We start from the raw sequence: 17,239 nt of genomic DNA, 5'->3' as shown, positions 1-17,239 counted from the left end.
TTGTCAGTGCAAGAACGGTACGGAGAAGACTAACGGAGGTTGGCCTAAAAGGTAGGATTCCCCGAAAAAAGCCATTGCTGAATAAAAAGCAGCATCTGAAACAAATACAGTGGGCAAAAGAACACATTGCATGGACAGAAGGTCAGTGGAAACAAGTGATATAGAGTGATGAAACTAAGATATCGATATTTGGTAGCGATGGAAAAAAATATGTGAGACGTCGCATCGGGAAAGAGGTACATCCAGATTGCATTCAAGCGACAACAAAGAATCCTACAAGTGTTATGATCTGGGCATGTATGACAGCAGATGCTGTAGGCCGCCTTTATGTCATAGATGGCACACTGAACAGCAGAAAGTACATTGACACCATCCTACAACCAAAACTTCTACCTTCTATCAGGGATCTTTTTCCAGATAATGCCCCATTTTTTTCCCATCAGGATTCAGCTCCCTGCCACACTGCATGGATATGCAAACAGTGGTTCATGGAGAATGACATACAGGTGCTGGGATGGCCAGGAAACAGCCCAGACCTGAACCCCATAGAACATTTGTGGTTTTGTTTGAAAAAACTGGTACATCTGAGGCTTCCATCCAATAAAAGACAATTAATTGAGGCTATGATTGTCTCATGGCACCACATAATATAGAAGGAAGAGCTCCAAACATTGGTTGGCTCAATGCCACGTCGCTGTGCTGCTTTCTTGAAAAATAAAGGATACCCAACGAAATACTGATAGGACAGTAACATCATAAGTACACAGGGATTTTCACCCTAAGTGTTGTTTTCACTGCATAACTTCTTACACCGTCACACTATTGCGTTTATATGCAAACGCTGAATCCAGATGTCAAATAGTCACAATATTGCGTTGTATGCCACAATGTTGCATTCATATACAAACGCTAAATCCAGATGTCAAATAGTCACAATATAGCATTATACAGTATACCACAATGTTAAGTTCATATGCAAATGCTAAATCCAGATGTCGAATAGTCACAATATTGCGTTATATACAAAAGCTGATTCCAGATATCCAATAGTCACTCCAAATCCTTTAGTATTCCTCCTTCGCCCTGGACCACTTCTCATGCATTTGGAAATCTCAGTATATGTTCTTGCAAAACAAAAGAGGGGTACCAGCATAGCGTAAAACCTTTAACATTTATTGAAATATAATAAAAAACGAGCAAATGGATGCGTACCATTAGTAACCTTTTGAGAAAAGCACACTGTTAAGCATATAGGGGTATTACTATGCTCCCCCTATAGAGCATTACCTTCCCAGTCTGGGTACAAAGTTGTAATCACCGTACCGCAAGTCACTAACGCGTTTCAACCTCCTCACAGGTCTTTATCAACGTGTATAGTGATAGTGGAGTTACTCCATTTATGTAGGGTTAGGGCGATCCCACCCCTTACTTGTTATGTGAATGCAAATGATAGTGTGTTATGAGACATTACTTACTTTCCTACTCACGGAGCTGTCTACGTGCTCGTGGGTGCTGAGGGACCTCGTGATGTGTTCCACGTCCCGGAACGCACCACATGACTATTTAGCTAAACAGAAAGTAAAGCGCCTCCCTGCTAAGCGCGTGCGGCGCTTCGTCCTTACAGATGGCTTCGGCTGTATGTCCCACATGGTGTGTGTCTCTGAACACATCACATGACCGTACCACGTGACACCTATTCCAATCTGGTGATTGCATCTGCGATGCGTTCCTCTTAGTGAAGCACAACACGTGACATCCTCTCATTAAGGCAGTGCTAGGTATGTACTAGCGCCTCGTGTGATGTGGGGTGTATTTTCAAGTGGTGTGTTTTATATGGTTGGACATATTCCAACCCTAATCTGCATCACATATAGTGGATGTGAGTCCAGAGTGCTGATCTGATAAATCTTATATTATAATGTACAATGTACTGCATGCATATGTAAAGTGCGTTGTGGCTATAAATATACAATGGGTCCATTGTCATACAACATCAATAATAACATAAATACATGTACAAAACATATAATAAATTATGCTCTAAAAAGAATACATATGTGTGTAATATCCTAAAATAGTTAATAAATATATATTCATAAAAGATTCATAAAACTATGCAAATGAGTGAAAGAAAGGTAATAGAATCAAAGGGTTATATAAAAAAGGTGTTATAAACAACTCAGACACTGGAGTAAAGCAATAATAAATATCGGTTTTAACCTGAGGATTTTAAAATTCATAAAAACCCTTCGTAAGTTCAAAATCAGCGTTGAGTCCATGCGGCTCCATTCATGGGAATCAAGAAAGTAGAGGGAAATTGTCGGACAAAAAAGGTGGAAACATTTCTGGCGAAAGCAGAAATGAGATTCATTTATGAAGCTAAAACATTGGAGCCACATGGACTCAAAATCAATTCTGAGCACTCCAGGGCTTATACAAAAACATATCTTCGAAAAAGGTAAGATTTTTTAACAAACAATCAATCACAAAATAAAAAAAACAAAGCTGAAAATTTTCTCCAAACTAATTTTTTGTCCATTTTATTGTTGTAACATCAAACATATGTGTTGTTCAAAATGTTATATAGTGAACTTTTTACATACAAAGAATTTGTTTATAATTTTTCTCTCTAAATAAATTCCTATTAGATGGAGTGACCTTCTCAGCTGACTTCGGAAAAAGATAAATTCCCAGATCCAGCACAAAAATGGGCCAGGGGGTCCCCTCCCTGAGATCTTGCAAATGAACCTGTGTGATTTACAAATTTTGGGGTCCTTGGATTGGAGGTTGTTGGCAGATGCAGACCTATTACATCTGGTGTTGCCTGCCAAAGATGCCCCACATGCTGTGTCTGGTAATTTTTTGGATAGACCTGTCTCTGTGTCTGTTTCTTTATGTGTCAATTCCAAAAAGTATTTTTTTAAAAATTATTTTTAAGGAGATGAAGAGGCTGGGGGGGAGGGGCACAACCTCTATAACGATACTGAAATTTAACCTCTATATACCCCTGCCTATACCTTCTAAAATCCTACCTATAAACCTCTAAGGATGACGCTAGTTTGCGTACGCAGTCATACAGTAAATTGAGACTCCAGACTTAGAACATGTGGTTCCAAAGCACAGTATTATTCAAGTAAAAAGTACAGTCAGTTACACGCTATTGATCCATACACAATTCGGCGCAAAGGAATTATACAGACCCAAGTACAGTATACATACGCAGCGCTTCCGGACCAGATGATAGGCATCAGCAAGAAACCCCTTCGTCATTCAGCATTCAGCAAGAAGACTAAAAACCCAGTGTTGGAGCACACATATTTATACCCCCTCAGAATAGACAGAACAATAGAGAAGTTTGTTGCTTATGCCAGTGGTTCCCAAGGGGGAAGCATCTGTTACAGAGCGTTTAACAGGCTGGTTCAAATAGACTCAACCCAGCCTCTAACAACTGGGGGTCGCTGCCCTCCCGCCCCATGCAACATCCTAACAGTTGTTCATATAATATACATTTTGTTGCTTGAAGTCTCTGCGGTCCATAAGTTGAGAATGCATGATGCGATCTCCACACCGATAATACCGGAATTCTGTTGAAAGAGTACGCATCAGTACAAAACCAAACACGGCTTACTTAGCATGTATAAAACCCTAGTTACCAAATAATCTTTATTTCACAGCATTTATACTAACTGAACAAACTTAAACCTTATACTTTAAAGCTTATTAAACCTTATATGTGGATATGTAATGTGTGAGTATGCGGGGTTTAATATAAGGACGCTATTTAACTTGGGGCAGATGTGTGCGCATGAAGCTAATAAAACAGCGTTTTCATACAAGGTCTTATGCATTCGCTAATATGCGACTAGTTAACAGCGCAATTGTGCGTATTAATGTGTGTATGAGAAATGGTGAAAGATGCAATCGCATGGTGCTAATAGTAATATCGCCATATGTACTTAATTGTGAGTTTATCTAAAATGGCGCTTAGGCGGCCATTCGCAAAATGGCGTCTTGCGATCTCATTTCCAAGATGGCGTCTTGCGGCCAGTCACAATATGGCGTCGCTGCGATTCAATTTTAAACTGATCTTGTCTCAGCCAATTATCCAGCTTCGACATCTATCATCTGTGTGAACCATACATGCCTACTCTCCCGATTTTGCCGGGAGCCTCCCGAAAATTGGCTGCCACTCCTGGCCCTCCGGAAAAGTAGGAAAGCCTCCCGGCCCCTCCAGGCCCTCCCGCAATGCATAACCAAACACCGGCAGCGGGGGGGCTGAGTCTCACTGAATCGCGTCATCATGACCCTGCCCCCTGCTCCACAATGCCGGAAATCTTGGCATTTTGTAGTGGGGGTGGGGCCAAAATGTTGTGAGTACATGGCCCAACCCCTAGCCCCGCCCCTTAATGATGTGTACTGTCCTCGGTCATGCCCCTTTTTGCCACCCCGCCTCCCTGCTAAGCCGATATAGCTGCTCTGTCCTGGAAGGGGCAGTCAGGATATCGGCAAGTACAGTGTCACCCCTATCCAACACTGCCACCCTTGGTCAAGTCATCTATGGCCTTAAGGTGACAGTGGACCGACAGACTGCAGCCATTGAGACCATTCAGCAACAATCCAGACCAGCATGGGGGAGCAAGGCTCCGTTCTGAGGGCAATCAAACAAGATCTCAGGGAGATACTGTAAAAGAACGACTCCCTGGCCCTAATGAGTGCTTTAATGAGGTGGACCAGTGCCCGGTCCTGGCAGGAACCAGCTATGGCCAGGGTACATTACGGTCCACCCGGATCCGGGATTTTGTATCTCCTGAGTCGGCTGCGAAGTGTCAGTGCCCAGATGGACTTTGGTTGCAAATTTCTAACCAGATCTTTCCATGAGCTTTTGGCACTTTTGCCTACTATGAAATCTGGTTATTGCCTCTGTAATGCATATCCATCTTACTGATACTTTGAACTTGTATCTTGCCATCATATGTTGTGTGGGTTTAAGTTGTGGCAGACACATTTGGAGGTGATTTTTGTTTTGGAGGAAGTGAACATTTGGTGATGCCACAGTTGTAAGAAATGTCACATCACACATCTGCAAGTGTGTGTACCCCTTCCAAATTCTAAAAATGTACTAATTTTTATTTACAGTATTATTATTTACATATTTGTTGCTTTACCAAAAACTCTTCATTTTCTGACATTATGCATGTTTATTAATATTAATAAAAATCAACTATAACCTAAAAAAACTATTATATGTCTGTGATTCGTATTTTGCAAAACAACAAAAACAAATAATTTAAAAATATATATGCATTACAAACAAATTGGCAAAAATCAAAAGTGTATTTATTAAGAGTGGCCCTACTGCTGCTGTGGAACTATACAACCAAGCATGGGCTGCCACAGTATTGCTATTAAGGCATGCTGGGATGTGCAGTTCCACAGCAGCAGGAGGGGAGCACAATAAGACACATTTGTTTCAAACAACTATTCCGGAGTTTTCAATTACACTCTTGTATTGCACAATTTGTAATGTTTTCATAAAAGGAACATGATGTAAACTTTTATGCATTTATTATTGTTTGCAAATTGTAAACACATAACATTATGAAATACTTTAGACTACATAAAGTTAAATGTCATTGCATTTATACCTCAGACACAAAAGTGCAATGTGCGAATATACACACTTATACTGCACTGTGCAATCAATCAATGCAATGGATAGCACCTGCTATTTGTGTTTTGTATCAGTACCATCGACAACCATCGGAACCATACGCACACCTAGTGGTTGACCTGACCCTCCCGCAGTCTTTGCTACATCTCCTGCATGCAATGAGAGCTCAGGCTGTGTAGGGTCTCGCAATGGCTGATTTGTACACGCCCCTGCAAAGGTGTTGAAACGCACTGGCGCAACTGCGTTCGCACCACCACACCGCATCACCACCCGCAAATGGTACTTACTGTCAATCACTGGGTGGTAGGTCTGCGTACTGTCTGCGAACGAATTCTCGTCTGCAGCGCCTAGTTCGCGCACGCACACTGCGTCTTATACGCGTGCGCAGATTGCAAACATCAGTTGGCTGCGTGCAAATGCAGCATTGCGAACCACCCTGAATCAGGTCCTGAGTCCCAAACATTGCTAATAGCAACCCTGGTCCAGGCAAAGTATGCTTTGTATACCTTAGTTTCTGAAGATATCTAATATTAATAAGGAAACAATAAAATTAGTTGTTTAGATTATTACCTTCATTTCTAAAAGTGCAAAACATGTGGGCACCCATATTTTCCACTGTGAGAAAATGTTTCTATTTGTCCGTCATGGATACACAATTGTCTCTGGATCTTTAATATGTGCCTGCTTTTTCAGGAATAACTGGAAATGCACAGGAAACAAAATGGATGGGTATTTCAAAGCCCATCCCTTTACCACCTTAGGCCCCTCCCTTATTAATTTAAACTTTTCCACATTTCTCCCAATATATTGCATGATGTAGCCGCATATATGGGAGTATCTATAATGGGTGCAGAGTGTACGGTATATATGGGTTCCTGGGTACACCACACACCCTTATAGGAAATGGACCTCAGACTGTACACCTAGAACATATATATACATAATTGGAGGTGCTACCTGTGGAGACAATTGACATATGCACAAAAGAAGAAATACAGGTGCTCAACTCCAAATGTACTGATTGTATATAAATAAATACATTTTTGCAATGAATAGAGGTTTTTGGCATAATCTTGGCCAAGGTTATGGGCCTACCCACCACATCCGGGTAACCTCTGTCGGATAGGTCCCTAACATACAAGGGTTCAAATCCAGAGCGCAGGACACCTCCAAACTGGCCCAGCTAAGCCGCCCCAGGGCACCGCCATAGTTAGAAAAGTGCAGTGTAAAAGAGATAGTTAAGAGCAGCTACTGCTGCATATAAAGAATGAAAATAAAAAGTGAGGTACATGTATAATAAACAAACAGTGAAGGGTTAAAATGTGTTATAAAAGAAAAATGTGTTATAATGGGGTGCCCTGAAACAGATCAACCAAAGCAATCCAGGGGGACTTGACTTTAACGACTTTAGACCATGCTTGCACCCATTTTCAAGTACCCCAAATTTGACAGGACTATTTATTTTTACCCAAAAAACTGCTTAATGCTATTATTATTTTACACTGCACTTTTCTTACTATGGTGGTGCCCTGGGGCGGCTTAGCTGGGCCAGTTTGGAGGTGTCCTGCGCTCTGGATTTGAACCCTAGTATGTTAGGGACCTATCCGACAGAGGTTATCCGGATGTGGTGGGTAAGCCCATAACCTTGGCCAAGATTATGTCAAAAACTTCTATTCATTTCAAAAATGTATTTATTTACAGTGAGCATCAGTGACTGCCATATTATGCAGAGAACATCATAGTTACAACCATATAATGCAGAGAGCATCACAGTGACCACCATAATATACAGAGAGGATCAGTGACCACCTCTTAATGCAGAGAACATCAGTGAAAACAACATATAATGCAGAAAACCTCACTGTGACTTCCATATACTACAGAGAGCATTACAGTAACCATGATTATAATACAGAGAGCGTCAGTGATCTCTATATAATACAGAGAACATCAATGACTGCATATAATGCAGAGAACATAAATAACTGCCATATAATGCAGAGAACACCAGTCACCACCATACAAGGACATCACAGTGACCACCATAAAATACAGAGAGCATCAATGACCACCATATAATACAGAGAGCATCAGAGCACAGCATGTAATAGAGAGAGGACCAGTGACCACCATAATACAAAGTATCAGTAACTGCTATATAATACAGAGAACATCAGTGACTGCCATATAATACAGAGAGCATTAGTGACCACTATATAATAGATAGCATCAGTGAGTGCCATATAGTACAGAGAGCATCAGTGACAGTCATTGATGACCTCACAAAATCATTCTCTCATCAATAATTAACCCTTTCTCAAAAATTAATTCCTTCAGCATTGTAACAACCATGTAATTCATAACCTCTTTATAATCATTACCTTCATAATTCCCATTATTAATTAGCCACAAAAGTATTGCATTCATGTACATTACCCACCTTGTTACCTCACTCTGTCTTATATAAAATATATTAATTAACTCCAAAAAAGTATTAAACTCTTACTCCTTATTACTACCTACCATAAGCTATACCCATCCTCCCTTATACCATAACTTACCTGTTGGTGATCTCATCTGTTCCTCTACCTCTAGCCACAGCAACAGCATTCAGGACAGGAAGCAAGAAGCCAGGCAGGTCCCACCAAATTTGTTAAGGAGAGAGGCTTGGCCCTTCTACTGTGTATTGCCCCTTTGAGGATATAAGATGCATGCTACCAACCACCTTCCCTCCCTTCTTCCTGTGTAATTTTCACCTATCCTTAGCACTGGGTTAGTTTACATATTTTGTGTTTAGTTATGGCGTCTGTTTAAAACACTATTGGCTGCTGGGTTCCAACACCTGGGCTGGTTCATTCATGGGAGGGTTAAGTAATAGGTTCCAATATTACAAAACCGGTATGATATTAGTGAGTTTGTAGCTAAATTTAAAGTGCCAATCGGTTAGAAAGCAACACCAGCCTTATAACTGACTACTGCTTTAAATGTAATGGTTAACTAGACTGAAATCACATCGCTTAAATCATTTCAGAACCAATTACATAACCCCACCATTTTCTACATGTCGTAGTGTATAACAGATAGAGGAGCCTGGATAAGATCCTATATGATCTGCTAAAATTTGAAGTTTAGTTACTAAAAAATAAATAGAAAATGTTAATAGAACAAAAGAAAAAAGAAAAATATCAGGAAGGTCAAAAGAAGCAGGCAACATCAACCAGCGACTAATGGCAATGACTGTGGTTGTTTTTAACAGTGTTTATAACCACAACAAGTAGGGCTAGAGTGCATGTAGCAGTCAATGTGTATGTGCATCCAAATATGAGTCTTGATGACAAAAAACCTGGTACTGTCATGGTCAACGTCATGAGAATGTAAGTAAACTGACAAGTTGTTAAATTAGTCAAACTGAGCACAGATTACAATAATACATTTTGAATGAAAAAAAAGGTACTTACCTTAGAAATTGACTGTTATATACAGTATAAGTTAGTTATCTATAATGTAACCCTATAGTCATATTCCATAAACCACGGCTTAAAGAATATTTTAGAATCTAGGAACCAGCTCCCATTTGCAGGTTGTAAACTGTTACTCAGAGCGTCCCAGGTTTTGTTGGGGTTGCTGCTTTTTGGAGGGGTTGTTTTCACAGGTACTTTATGGCTCATTTATCTAGTTCATTCTATAAAATATCCTGAAGAATCTGATTGTTGCTATGGGCAACATCTCCATGTATCCTCTTTGCAAAAAATAATAATAATGAGAGCGCTGATAATAGGAAAAGGAGTCACAAAAAAAACACAACAGTTTTTTTTTTTTTAAATCCTATATTTATGTATATATTATAAATGTAATAACATTATATTTAAAAAACCATGAAACTAGTAAGCTGTATCAGGTATTATTCCTCTGGATATTGGGCCTGATTTATTACGGATCGCTATTGCCATCACGGCTGCGATTACTCACTCAGGTCTGCTGTGAAAATATGCTAATGACTGCAATCACAAAGCCGTTGCACAGCCAGCATAGAGACGCCCACTATACCGCTATCTCACACCCGTAATACCTTGCAGTCCTGCGTATACATCGGGAACATCCAGTAACATCGGCCCCTCACACAGAATTACAGCAGGTCTGACCTTACTCAGAAATTACTAACCTCGTCCACACGCAGTGAGTACACAAGCTGCGTATACCATCACAGTGGCTAATTTATGCACGCCCATGTAACAGCATTCAAACGGACATTTCTCCAGCTACTCCCCCATCACCACCCACAAATACTGACGTCCCATCCATTGGTCTGCGATGGCTTTGTATCTGTGTAAGTGATCGCAGTGTGATCACAATGCTAACTCACACACGTGCAATGCGGTGAATATGCATGCGCAGTACACACCATCGGCCGATCTGCATATGCTGTTGCCGTTGCGATCCACAGAGAATGAGGCCCTATGTCCAGATATAATGTATGGAACTCACGAGTCAGTGTCCAGCCAGTTTGGTCATTTCTGGTGCAGGCGGGATCGGTAGGACTATAGTCCAATGTGAACAGGAGAGCCTGTGTTATTTGTTGCCAAGATGGTAATGTGAGATACTATTAAGGTAAAAACTTTACGTGAACACAATAATAACCCTAGGCGCCTAGTGAGAACCTGTGTTGAGTATATAATTTAATACTCCAGCTGCCTGCCGGTCTCCAATACACCAAAGAGTTAAACCAGAAAAATATTTGCTGTGGCGCTTAGAGCATCATAATTTGCACATAAACAGCATATATAACAAATATAGATTTATTAAAACAGCAAACAAAATGACTCCCGGGAGTAAATATTAAATTAATTTCACATAATCAATAAAAAATCATAAATCATAACAATTGTATCCTTGCTGATTATGAAGCGATACGCTCCAGGTATTAAACACAGTATTGCATAGGGTAAGGAGGAAACATAATATGTCATTGCAGTTTCAAATGGTAACTTAGTATCCAGTCCTCTTTATAGAGCAAAGATGCTACACCTGCTTCTTGAGAAAGTCGTGCAGCCAGGAGAAACGCGCCGAAGCGTCAGGTGTTTATGCAGCCCAGAGCACTTACTCTCCGATAGCCGCTCTCCGCTTAGAGCGACTGGCAATTTTATCCAGCTGGGACGTTACCAGCACAGTCGAACAAAGATCCTGCCTGCGGAGGTCCAGTATAACCAAAACTCCTGTGGGAGACCAGTGGCCACATCCGGAGTGACCACTTTGAATTGGCTCCCTTCGTTCACCATTTACAGCCCGGCATTATACATCAGTACCAGCAGACCATTGCTGAAATATCTTTTTAACCATCTAAGACTGGAGCTTAGAAAGGAGGACACTATTATAGTGAGTAACACAGGATTTTCTCCGACATATGTATTCATATATATACACATATAAACCTAACATATGGATAATTACCTCAACAGAACTGTGACTCTCCCTGCTCCACAATTGCTAATAATCTATTGCAACTAAACATATTTGCTATATAAAGAGGACTGGATACTAAGTTACCATTTGAAACTGCAATAATGTATTATGTATTATTATGTTTCCTCCTTACCCTATGCAATACTGTGTTTAATATCTGGAGCGTATCGCTTCACAATTAGCAAGGATACAATTATGTTTTAGGAATTGTTATTGATTATGTGAAGTCCATTTAATATTTACTCCCGGGAGTCATTTTGTTTGCCACTTTAATAAATCTATATTTGTTATATACGCTGTTTATGTGCAAATTATGATGCTCTAAGCGCCATGGCATATATTTTTCTGGTTAAACACTGAAGGTGATCTGAATGAGTGGAGGGTATGCAGGCACTGCTGAATAGAATGCCAGACAAATACAGCCGCTGGCAATGGGTTGCGGTGATCAGATGTCCAAGCAAAAATACATGGTGAAGCTTCTTTTAAATGCATCTCAGCTGCTGGAAGCAATGTCAGTTTAAAATAGAGATGATAGGTTCAATTTCGGCTCAGTTAAGTTTGGATGTGAAAACCAAATGTTATTGGCACAAGTTTTGGAAAGCCGGTAAGATAAATCCAAATTTGCACTAATTTGGTGAAAAGAACAGAGTAATGGAGCGTACACACGGTCAGATTTGTCAGACTTGTCAGATTTGTCTGATGAACGATTGAACGATTAAACGATCTGAACGATTTGAACGATTTTACCAAAGTTTTGAACGATTTGAACGATTGAACGATTTTTGACTGCATTAAAATGAATGGAATCGTCCAAGTCTGACTGCAAACCCATCAGATGTCAGATATCGTTATCTGACAAACGGGAACGCGCATCGTTGATCGTCCATCGTTCAGGCATGTCAGATATGAACGATTTTCCTTCAGATATGAACGACTGAACGATTTTTAAATCGTTATCGTCCATATCTGAAGAAAAAATCTGATCGTGTGTATGCACCATAAAACTGAACAGCTGATCTCTAGTTTAAAATGGTAAAGGCCGCTACAGCAAGCGTCTTTAATGTCTGGAATGGAGGTAGTCATGGGAAGTATCTCGGCCGCAAGCTGCAGATATAATAACCAAGTTCCCAAATGAGCAGGCTTGGTAGGCAGCTAGACAACAGTACTATGAGCCTTGGCTTGTGAATGGCCCCTATTATTTACCCACAGGTTATCCTTGATTCCTGGGGGAGAGAACTGTCCGCGGCAGATGATTCCACTGTTAGTTTCAGAATTTATGTCCAGAATTCCAGATAGTCCATCTCAGTGGGTGGGTAGGGAGCAGCTGTGAGAGTCTTATGAACAGGTGGATTACTAGAGATCCACAAGGTCTTCTAAAAGGTGGGTTATGACTCAGAACATTTTTCTTGACACGTTTCTCCAGGTGTATGTCTACTGGTTTCATCAGAAGGCAAGTGGGGGTCAAAAGCTGGTGGTGTGTATTTTATACTGAGCTCCATTTGGCTTTAATCAAAAGCTGGCTTTGTGGTAACCCTCTAGTATCTGTCCACATATACAGGTAAAAATTCAATCAATTGGATACTGACACCTAATATAATATAAATTGAAAGAGCAGAATTACCCACACAGAGATGTATAAACTAATTCGTCACAAAGCCTTCCTTATTATAAGTCTGTCTATAATACAATAATCAATTAACTTCAAGGAGGTGCACCCTGGAATAAAAACAACAGTATAAACACAAAAAAGAGAAAGTTATTCATTGTTGGGGCCTTTTCGGTTCAGGACTGTACAAATTGGCAATAAATATGTCGACTGAATCGGGGAAACACTTTAATGTGTTAAAATATAACTGTTATTATTCCTATCTAAAATAACAATTCGCGAAATATAGAAAAATGAACATACATCAAATAAAATCGTTTGACCACTATAGATTTGACTGTGTTATTTCTTCGGCTGTGTACTCATCATCATATAGCCAAATGGCTTGTTATGAGTTTGTCAAATGGGTGTCTGTAGTATAAGGGACATACCACCCTTCTTCTTTATTTAGTTTGATAATATACACTATTATGTATCTACCAAAGGTGCTGTTAGCCAACCTTGACAAAGCAAATCTATTTGTTTGTGATTAACAATGTATCTAAATATCGCATTATCTCAAGGGCAGAGTATTATATATAGGTCTCTCACCTTTAATAGCAAAACTGATAAACTCGCTTATGGTAGTCTGTCTGATGACATAATCACCACTCTAATATTTCCATATGTGTGGTAAATTAAAACCTATTATGGAAATTATGGTTCTTTTTATTTGCTATTATGTCAAATAAGGTTAGTAGATATTAAATGCACCCTACCTTTTCATATATTCTAATAATTAGGATGTGAGTTCTCACTGTCACTGAAAATAAGATATAATATCCCCAGTATGCTGTGGGTTAATGTATACACAGCTATCATGAACACAAACATGTTTTATTGTTCTTCACGATTTTCCCACACACTGATGGATACCAAGGAAAAAATGCACAGGCTTAGGAATGTTATATGTTAAAGCTAGGCAATGTAATTCTCCCTTAACCAACCGTATTAGGTTAAGTGAATGGCACAATTCAATGCATCTCTCGGCCTTTGGGAGATACATAATAGTGTATATTATCAAACTAAATAAAGGAGAAGGGTGGTATGTCCCTTATACTACAGACACCCATTTGACAAACTCATAACAAGCCATTTGGCTATATGATGATGAGTACACAGCCGAAGAAATAACACAGTCAAATCTATAGTGGTCACACGATTTTATTTGATGTATGTTCATTTTTCTATATTTCGCAAATTGTTATTTTAGATAGGAATAATAAAAGTTATATTTTAACACATTAGAGTGTTTCCCCCGATTCAGTCGACATATTTATTGTCAATTTGTACAGTCCTGATCTGGAATAACTTTCTCTTTTTTGTGTTTATACCTAATATAATATACAAGACCAATTTAAGTTTCAAACAATAACTACAGTTGTACAATTGTCAGTCAACAAAAGATTCAAGTTAATAAATTCAGATGAAACAATATCAGTCAAATTCTTTCATCACTTCTGTTTAATTACTTAAATATTCTCGTTAGCTGGTTTTACCTGCAACAATTACAAGCATATTTTTCCAAAGGTATAACAAGCTGAATTGTAACATAGGGAAACAAAATAAATTTATAAGAAAATTAGGTGAAATAAGAGACTCGGGACAATAAAAAAGCATTTCCAAAGGAATTAATCCATCTGGTCTAAATTCCACATGCTTATTCACTAGTTATGAATAGGGGATTCTAAAAATAAGATGAAATAATGGAATGAACATAACACTATTAGAGATGTGTGGGTTTGGTTTCCAAACTTAGGGGAAACAAGTGATTCCTAGTCCCGACTCGGGTCTTTCCGACAACTTTGGATCTCAAAATGAGGCAAAATATCATCCTGGTGTTGGATCTCACGTGTTTTGGATTGCATATAATAGTCCTTCCCTTGTGATCAGGGCCATGTAACACAGGAGGGAGAGGGTGAGGACTGTGGGCTGGAGCAATGTGAATCACTAAAAAAAAATGCTTTAGCAAGCCATCAGGGCACCATTAGGGTGCCATTAGCATTAGGTTAGGAGGAGTTGGATTTAGGTTTAGGAGTTTAATAAGTAGACCTGGAGACAGGTGTCTGGGAAGTGTGACTGCATGCATCATTGTGTTTTTCAAGAAGTGTGTGTTCAGTTCAGATGAGTGATGAAGCTTGTATTATTGTTCTGTGTATGTTGGTGTCCCACCCTTAATCTGCACCCCAAAACAATTCTCTCGAAGACCTATTCCTTCAAGTGTGTGCAAACAATTGCCATTTATTTTGTGTAAAAAAACAAAGCCAGTAATGAAAAAAAAATTGCATAGTGTGGTATCCTTCCAGTGTAAGTGATGTGTCTGTGGTGGTGTCCCAACCTTAATCTGCACCCTAAACATATTCTCACAAAGACCTGCTCTTCCAAGTGCAAGCAAACAATTGACAGTGTTGTTTGTGTCTAAAAAACAAACTAATTAGTGCAAAAAAATTAGCATAGTGTGTTATCCTTACAGTGTAAGAAACAGTGTTTGCAGTGACCCCCCTATAATCTGCACCACAACACAATTCTCACAAAGACATCATGATGATGTCTCCTGCTTCAGTTTTTCCATCTAATGCTGCTGACAGGAAAAAACATACCTTTCCCAAGAGACCCACTGGTGAGGAGGATAAGTCATCTCAGCACACCAGAGTGTGACACCATTTTGAAATCTGGTCAGGTTTAAAAGAATTGCCCCAAATTATTGACACCTTTACCATGACTGAATCTGATACAGTAAGCATCAATAGAATGGTGGAGGATTATTTTAATGACAATGTACAAATTAGCATGTCACACAGTCCATTTGAATACTGGTAGTTAAAAAAGGGAATTTGGAGCCCCTTGTACAAACTAGCTTTGGTGTACTTAAGCTACCCACCCTCCAATTTGTATTTGGAAAGAGTGTTTAGCACAGTCGGAACCCTTTAGAGCAATCGCCATAGGAGGATACTTCTTAAAAATGTAGAAAAACTCATATACATACTAATGAACTACAAATTATATGAGGAAGACCTTCCAACTGTAGACATGATTAATAACAACACTGTTAGCCACCTTAAGCCCATTGGTAGCTTGTTTTGTGGGAGCCCAACAAAATTAAGCACTTTGGCCACAAAAGTGTCTGTCCCTGTCACTGAAGTGCTTGGTTTGTTAAACTGTGCTTATCCTTTTTAATATACAACATAAGAGTGAATGGAAGGGCTCAAGGACAATGCCATTGTGCATCACTTTTCATGAATGGACTTTGCCAAGATTGTGTGTGTTTGATAGACAGTGTACTGTATATTACTGTACTTTTCTTTTGTAATTATCTTGCTTATGCAGGGCTTGACAAATTTTACTAAAATCTAGGAGCCAGGATGAAATTGTAGGAGCCAGACCACCGCCTCCCCAAAAAAAATTACAGGAGTAAGTAAGGAGCACAGCTCTGTGTGTTATGCAACTGTTATACACACTATACTAGTCAACAAAATTGTCAGTTGAATGGATACAGTAAAATGGAGGCCTCCTCACTGCTTTGCACAGCTCCCCTGCTCCACCCTCCAGTAATAACGGACCACATTTCACATAAAACAATGGTGCCAGAAAGTACAACAAAACCACCCTTCCCTCATGGTCACACTACTATCCCTCTGAAGCCGCTCCGCAATCCCTGGCCACGCATAGACCCAACTACCGGAGAGCTCTATGCAGTTGGAGATAGGAAACAGTAGACAGCTGGGGACATACAGGAGGATCAGTGTAGACTGGGACAGACAGCAGGGATCAGAGCAGACCAGGATGGAGAGGAGTCATCAGAGCAGGCCGGGACAGACACAAGCACAGCAGTCACCGCAGGCGACACTCAGCACATGCACTCCTGTGCCTGATATGAACACCGCAATACTATAGGCACAATTCTCCACCAAAGCTGATGAGGAGCTGCTTCCTCCCTCACTGTAAAATCTGGTAGCCATGGCGACCTGGCCCCTGGGATTTGTCGAGCCCTGTGCTAATGCCACCCATCACCAGAATCTCCTACAAGCATATAGGCCCCATTTCCTGCAGCTTCTCAGCAGATACAGACTAGTATAATCAAATCATATAATTCATAATTAATTATTCAATTTGACTAGGCTGTTACTCTGCCTTAAATCCTGAGGAAGCAAACTCATTGGGATTTTGGATGTTTGTTTTTTGGCAGTGTTTTCCATTTCTTCTATTTCCTTTTTTTTCCTCCTATTTCCTTCTTTTATAGTTAAATTATTAACACGAATCAATCAATCAATCAATCTAAATTGGATTCTTGTTTTTTAAGTTTGTTCTGTTTCTAAAAAAAATTCTAGTTATATTCTGTAACCAATCAATAATCAATCTAATTTGTATTCTTGTATTATAATAGTTTGATCAATTTATCATATTTTTTTCTTTATAGTTACATTCTGTAATCAATCAAGTGATCAATCAATACTTTACGTGAC

This window comes from Taudactylus pleione, unplaced genomic scaffold (assembly GCF_031769625.1).
Source record: "Taudactylus pleione unplaced genomic scaffold, aTauple2 ptg001497l, whole genome shotgun sequence".
Classification (NCBI taxonomy): Eukaryota; Metazoa; Chordata; class Amphibia; order Anura; family Myobatrachidae; genus Taudactylus; species Taudactylus pleione.
The sequence above is the reverse complement of the archived record's forward strand: the minus strand, read 5'-3'. Positions refer to the sequence as shown.